At 44.9% G+C, this 7,865-nt stretch overlaps 1 long non-coding RNA gene across 1 annotated transcript; it reads left to right on the top strand.

The window, feature by feature from the left end:
* The first annotated feature begins 2,773 nt into the window (after positions 1-2,773).
* LOC125946556 (uncharacterized) lies at positions 2,774-6,904 on the top strand. Its single transcript, XR_007467659.1, has 3 exons — positions 2,774-2,849; positions 3,791-3,967; positions 6,802-6,904. It is a non-coding gene; the product is annotated as an uncharacterized LOC125946556 (long non-coding RNA).
* Positions 6,905-7,865: the final 961 nt, after the last annotated feature.

Genomic DNA, 7,865 nt, shown 5'->3' with positions numbered 1-7,865 from the left:
TTGTCCACGTTATGAGTTAAGCATTGAATCCACACAGCAACACAACATATGGCCACCGTCAAAACAACTTACGTATGAGGCGTGTACTTCAGCGGGGCTCCACTTTCGCGCTTATACCTAAGAACACTCGACGCCAGCTAGCTGAGCCGCCACGAAGTCTGTGCGTGGCTTTCGAAATGCATGGCACACCGGTGCTTGCGTTTGCTGAGAAACGCATTATGCGGCAACGGGGCGCCTCTCTCGCGCTTTTCCCTGAACCCGCTACGCCATCTAGTGGCCCTGCCGAGACGTCCGCGCGTGCCCTCAGGGACACGAAGCGTGGCGCGCCGGTGTGTGCGAACGCTGAGAGCTGTTCCCTTGCTGGCCGCACACCCTACGGCACATACTCAGTTTCCCAAGCTGGCGAGAGGTTGATTGAAGAGAAGCGCATATCTAGGGCACTCATGGCACAACTCCCTAAAGCGTTGGAGTGAAAGACACTTTCATTGAAAAGTGGCACATACCCAGTGCATACCCAGACTGCCCGGGCTGCTATCCTTGAGGAAACATTGTGACGTGGATTTGACTCCGTCGAACGTCGAATGAGTAAAACATCGTTTTGTCAGTGTAGAGCGGCGCATTTCCAGTGGCACATACTTAGTTACCCAAGTTGGCGTCAACGACGTTCATTGAAGACGTACAGTCTGTTTCACACTTAGGGGAAATCTCGGAGCGTATTGCATCGCGATGCGGCGAGCGCTGGAGTCGGGCGCCGGAAGCAGCTCGCGCAGGCGCAGACGCTCGAGGCGCGTTATATTGAACCGCGTCGACTGCTAGACGCGATGCAATGCGCTCCGAGATTTCCCCTAAGTGTGAACCAGACTGTACATATCTCAACGTACGTAAAAACTTTTACGACGCATGAGTAGTCAGTTTAGTGATGAAGCTCTTTCTCACTTTCACTAAATATCTAGGGATCATAGCTTTCTCTTCACCTTTTCAATGCAGTGGAAAATCAAACAGAAAACCTCAGCATTAGACCTGGCCGTAGAAATCCGAAGAAGCATGTATCAAATCTATGCCTGCTCGTGCTATGTTCACGAACGGAAGCAATGACGACAGACCTGGCCGCTGCAGTCAGCGCAGTAAAGCGAATTTCACATGGAAATCGTGGTCTTGAATGTGTGGATAAATGTTCTAGTTCAAGGTGTTATGACTAGCTGCACGTATTCCAGTAAAGCGGGAGAGGTTATTGCTGAGCAGGGTACAGATTCTAGCAAGTTGTAGAATATGGCATCAAATACAGTGCGAAACAAGATGGGAACGAAGAAATATCGTGAACACATGAAGCGGTGCCTTTTTTAAATGCACATAATCTCTTGCTCAAACGCGTTTTGCTTGCTGTACGGTGTGTTGTTTATACCCGCTTGTAAATCTGTGATTAAATGTAGCTTGATGGTTCCTGGTCAAATTCAGTTTTTGACTTTTACTTGCTTCTGTTCTTCTTGCTGTCTTTCTGTCTGGCGTCACACTTTAGAGAGTGCAGGGAGGAGGTACGTGCTTCTAATTAGGTGAATTATCGACCTTGCTCAGAGCATTTGTCTGCGTCTGATTCGTAGGCCTCTGTTGCATATATCTTTTCCTTTACTCCCAACAAAACAAGATCGGTGGAGCGCATAATTATATGTCGGAACAAAGCTGCTGTTATACTGCTGTGCTTATACTATGGGAAATACAGTTTTAAGCTCCAGTACGAACGTTCTCAAGAAATGGCTAAGTTCTCTCTTCTATGGCAGAAGTAAAGGCGAATGCATGTTACGTCAAATGCGTAGACTTTTCGGTGACTACATTTTAAAGTCTGATATGTTTCGTGAGCTGTTCGATAGAACTACGCAAATATCTGAAAACTTATGCCCTTTTCTTGCATTTTTCAGTCTTCACAGCGTTCACTGTTGCAAGTAGCAGTATCCTGGTAAGCAACGCTTTATCTTTGTGTGCTACGCTTAATCAAGTAATTGTAAACGTCCGAATCATAATTCATAAATATATGCTTTCTGATATTTTAATTAAACTACAAATGCAGCTAACTTATTCCTAACACCAGGAGGTTCTAGTTTATTTTGATCTGCTAAGGCCAAAGCATTGTCACTTCTGATAATTTAACACCCAAGCTTAGCTTGAATGAGCGAGCTGATTATTTGCGGCTTTCATATTTCTTTTTTACCAATTCCTATGTTTTGATACTTTTAAAACGTGCGGACCCATAGTATACACAAATGTAGTGTATTGACACATGCTGGTCTAAGTTGCGAATAATCGTTGTGTACTTCGAAGCGGTGCGTCAAATCTTACAGAAAGGAAATTAAGGGTTTGATTCTAGTGTTCCTAAAACACATTGCTTTTAACACCCAAAATAGTCACCCATAACCCAGTAAGACTCATAACTAACTTCACATCACAAAGATGACACAAGACACACAGATGACACATGGCAAAGACAGGATCTGGTGCCTGACTGCGGTCATAATCATGGTAAGAAATCAGGCCCTCTTAACTAGCTCATTCATGATCTGTGGCAATGATCTATGGCTCATTCAAACAACTATGGCAACGGAATCCGAAAACGACTTTCTTTGTAGCATCGAATATTTGGTATGTAAGATACACTCGCAAATATTGTAATCTGGATAAATATATGTTTATTAAGAAAGCCACATGGCTCCACCGTCATAAGTAGCCGAGATGCGAACTACACGTTTTCGCGTTCAACTTTTTTTTTTTTTTTGCTGTTCTAGATCCATGGTGGCGGCTACTTCCCAGGTACTGGAATAAAGAAAATCTCCAGCCACAGCTTCTGGACCCAAAATGGGGTGAGGATGCTCACTCGCCCGGAGGAGACTCTTCAATGCGATAACCGCCCTATGCTAACACTCACGGCGCGTTACTGCCGTCGGTGGCACTGTTGGCGCTGCTGCTCCGCCGCCGGGTTGTCGACGAGACGTATTGTGCGACGATCAGTTTCGGCGATAGTATCGCCTCAGCGACGGTATCGCCGTCAGGCACGCTCTGATGGCTGCTTGAGCAAAATCGGGTGACCTGATTGGCTGGTTGAGCACTACGCCGAGGGAAGGCGACAGTAGCGCCGAGGCGATCGTCGCAGAATACATCCCGTGATATGCGCGGTGCTTGCGAGGCCCACACGTGGAGGATTTATTTATTATCCTGATACGCGCCATGCCTTTGGCTGTAAGACGAATCCAAGGGGACGTGCAGTCTCGCTATGCTCAGTTGGCCCGGTCAGAGTCAGAACAGCTTTCTGGCTTTCGCTGCTAGTATGATTGTTGTGCGCACACGCATTAGCGTTCCTGCTGAGACGCCGTATGCATACCACACCGTGACGCGTACACTGCTTCTCAGTGGAGCCGACGCTAAACGTTATGCTAAAGCTATCTGTTTTTTTTTTTCAGCGGGCGCTTAACAACACTGACCGTTCTCAGTCCGTATCATTTTGTGCACAATCGATGTACGACGCTGGTAACGCACACTGCTGGCGTTCGTCGTCACGCGAGAGTTATAACATGCCTAATTTTCGCTTGAGCTCGGTTACTGCGGTGGTGGGTTTGAGTAGGCACGAGTTGGAATGTGTGTGAGTGCCGATGAGTGTCAGCGGAAGTGAGTGTGAGTGCGTATCGTGAAAGAAATGAATGTTGGTGAGGGAGTTTAAGTGTGTACCAAGTTGTTCAGCCGATCTACGGGAACGTAGGGCGGTTTTAAAATAACACCGTGCTCTTGCTAAACTACCCTGACGCAGGGTGGCGGAGAGTTCCCCAGTCCAGGCTTCATTGGGGGCGGTGCAGCTGGCGGTATAGCAGGTGGCGTCATTGGTGGTGCAGCAGGTGGCGTGGCAGGTGCCGTCGGCGGTGGCCTGACTGGCGGCGTGATCGGAGGCATAAAGTCATTTAGATACTGGCCGCCACAGCAACACTTGGTATGATATGCCCCTGGTGCTATCCTTGCTATGGCCATTAGCCTTTGCTATCGCCATTAGCCTATGTAAGGAATTTGTACCATATCTCTCCGCAGTACAGCTGCCTTGTTCTGCTCTAGATTAGGAAGAACATCTAATAGGTTTTAGTGCAACACTACCAGAACGGGTGAGAATCATTTACGGTGGTAAAGATTTTTACCGTGTCTTTTTTGCTGTCTGACTGAAAAGCATTGCTAATTCTGAATTTTGTTTCATCATAATGCATTTATATTCATATTATGCAATGTCTGTGCAAGCGATGGGCAAGGAAACTAAGAAAAAAAAGTGACAACAATGGGTGCTTCAGAGAATTCTTGCATCACACCACAAACACAAAAATTTACTCACTCAAACTACTCATAAGTTTATGGAACATTATGCTATATATATTATGTGATGAACAGGATTAAAAAAACGTGGTCTCTAAGTCGTTGGAACGCGTGACACGACGCGGTTTCACCTAGCTATGAAATATAATATTTTTATTCGTGCGTTTCCTTGTAAAATATATTGGCGTTTTGCATAATCAGATAAGAGAGAGAGCGACGGAGGTTTAAAATGCTATACTGTGAGCGTGTTCCACATTGTACTACATTCAAATCAGGCACAGCGCAGTAGAAGAATGACATACATTGCAGCATGAACACAAAATACATTCTGATGCATTGCGAATTCCATCCATGAACAAAGACAGAGTTCACTCGGGAACTTCACTATGCCTAGAATTCCAATCTTCAATCGTATGGGGAAAGCATACCAGTGCGGGTGGGAAAGTTTCATCGGCAGGGCGTACGTGGTAACTTCTAGTTTATATTTGGTGGCAGAGGCGTTAAATGGCGTTAAAGTTATTAGTTATAACACTTATTTGAGAATTACTCAAAATGCAGATTTAATATTCGCGTAATAAAGCTCGGAAAGAACTAAATATGCAAAAAAAGCATGAAAAAGTAAACAAAACAAATCAGAAAACAGGAGCGGTGTGCGTCGCCAAACCTACAGCAGTCGTTAGAGATGAAAGAATTTTACTTTGGTTGTGCAACATTAAAAAGAAACCTGGGGGTCTCTTGCGAAGTGGAAGTGCATGCAAAGTGGAATTAGCACTTTTCCTGAACGATATCCTGAAAATATTCGAAAAATGGGGAAAGATAAAAGGTGAGGCGATAATGTTTGAAAGCGACTGGCGTACAACGGAGCTGCAATGGAATGGTGAACCGAAAAAGTATTTAGACACCCGGTATTTAGGCAGGGCTTAACTAGCGACTAAAAAAATTATGGGGCTTTACGTGCCAAAACCACGATCTGATTATGAGGCATGCCATAATGGGGGACTCCGGAAAATTTCGACCACCTGGAGTTCTTTAACGTGGACCTAAATCTAAGTACACGGGTGTGTTCGCATTTCACCCCCATTGAAATGCGGCCGCCGTGGCCGGGATTTGATCCCGCGACCTCGTGCTTAGCAGCCCAACGCCATAGCCACTAACCAACCACGTCGGGTAACTGCGACTAAGCGCAGCGGCTAATAAAACAATAAGCTTACGTGAACTAAACTGTTTGTTCATCTAAACATCTTAAAATATGATAAAACTACAGCATAGATTCCTAAAGTTTGGAGCCTGCGTCATTTCATGAGCTCTCGCATTGCACATTTTACAGGGAAGGATGAACACGTTCATGATTTCTTCTGTCAGCCGCAGTATTATGTCATGCAATGTAATAAATAGTTATATCCAGTAGATTTCTATTGATGAACGTAATGCAGCCAGAGATATAGAACAATATCGCTTGTACATGTATTGTCCCAATTCTTGCTTAAAATACAACACTCGTCAATCGCCGAGGGGTGCAGTAGGTATAGTACACTATTTTGATGAGCTGCGCGTGCCATAGTATCTGCAGTGCCGTTTGTTGCAATTTCGCAATGAATTCAAAGACAGTGGAATATTATATCGTAAACTATACACTTTGATCTAGAATAAGCCTTTTGTGTTTCGTATAATAATGTACTGTTAAATTTACCCAAGTTGATGTCCTCTATGCATAACCGTGAAGCTTGCGAGCCACTCAGAAATAACAATCGAGACAATCCTGAATGGGAATACATAAGGCGTAAATCGTGAAAAGGACAGAGTTGATATCTGCCATCATGCATGTTTAGCTGTGTTTTCCACCCACGAATCTCGCCATGTTTACGTCAACACGAACACTGAAATACCTGTGAAAGGCTCAGAAACAGTTGTGTTTATTGTGTGTATATGTCCGATAAAGCTTCTGTCACTTTAGGTTTTTTTATACAGTTTTTGTTGAACACTTTTTGAACACACTTATGAATTAAGACAATAGGAGCAGCCGGCATCGTCTAACAGACATCAACATCTTGTTCTCAACAGTTAAGATTAATAATCCAATTATGTCAGAACAGTCCGATGTCCTATACGACTCGCATATTTATGTGGCGCAATCAGAAAATTTCTCGCAGTAGAATTGCCAATGTGGCTTTGATTGCGTTATTCAGGGTTGAATTTAGGGTGCCCCTTGGTCTGAGTAGTAAGCTCATTCAGTGATAGAATTGCACTCTGAAAGCAAGAATCAGCATACAGGCTATCAGGTGTATCTTAATGGGGGCGGCCAAGGAGTTCATAATATATATATACATATATATATATATATATATATATATATATATATATATTGTTCATAATATAGCGGTAGAATATGTTTGGTTCTAAGAGTTCTTATTTATTTGGCTTGCGACTCCCATCATTTTATTTCATCATTTTTCTTGTGCCCCACAGTTACCACCGCTGCTTCGATGATCCGGGTTCAGCAAGACGAGTCCTTGAGACGCTCCTGTGACTATGAATAATTCACGGCAACAATGGTTAAATACAATGTCGTGTGCCTCTTTTTGTGTTTTCTTTTTTGCCATTTTACCTTTTTGGTTGCCTTGGTGCTGGAAAATTGACAAGCGATGACATCGCTAACGTTCTAGGCAGCCTAACACGCAATGCTTTTGAATAGAAATAACATATAACACTTACCCCCGTATTCAGAAATGCATATTAACTTGAAGCTCATGTTTGACTTGATCTAAATGACTCCTGGAGTGAACGTACCGATCTCAATCATTGCGTTTTCTTCGGCGCGTTCACGACAGGCGTCATTTAAATCAAGTCAAGCATGAGCTTCAAATTAAAGTGCATATATCAATACGGGGGTTATTACGCGCCGTTGGCGCCACTGCCGCCACTGTCGTCGGGCTCGCACGTGATCGATGGCGCATGCGCGGTCTGTCCGTGGAGGCTTAGAATACCTCCTGTGAAGCGAGAGATGCGTAGTGCCTTTGGCAGCAAAAACGACAATGTCAAGTGGGCGCAATCTCAGGGTCTGCTCGATTGGCTGCTACAGCAGCAGAGCCAGTACAGAGTTAAACCTGCCGCGAGCGGCTTGATCATTGCGCAAACACTAGCGTTCCGGTCATGTAGATGTGGGCGTACGGGGGTCTCGTTAAACAGGCAGGGAAGCTGAAGCTGCGAACTCCGATAGTATTTCTTCAGTGTCATCTTGCGTACCATCAACGTGTGACGCCTAAAACGCTGCCGGTAGCGTTCCTCATCACGGCCACGTTCGGAGACGCCGTGTAGCTGCCAGGATACTGCTTTTCCTGCACAGCAGCAGTTGCCTCCCGCAGTGCGTCGTTCCAACAGCGCCCGATGAGCTTTACCACAATGCTAAACTTTGCTATCACTTTCCATGCTTTTGCCCTTCCGGCGAAACTGTCCGATTTCTTGCTCCGAGCATTTTGGTTGTGTTGCACAAGCCGCACAAGGCGTGGACACAAGAAAGACATCTCATGTTG

Source organism: Dermacentor silvarum, chromosome 7, assembly GCF_013339745.2.
Source record: "Dermacentor silvarum isolate Dsil-2018 chromosome 7, BIME_Dsil_1.4, whole genome shotgun sequence".
Taxonomy (NCBI): Eukaryota; Metazoa; Arthropoda; class Arachnida; order Ixodida; family Ixodidae; genus Dermacentor; species Dermacentor silvarum.
This window is presented reverse-complemented; position numbering and strand designations above follow the sequence as displayed.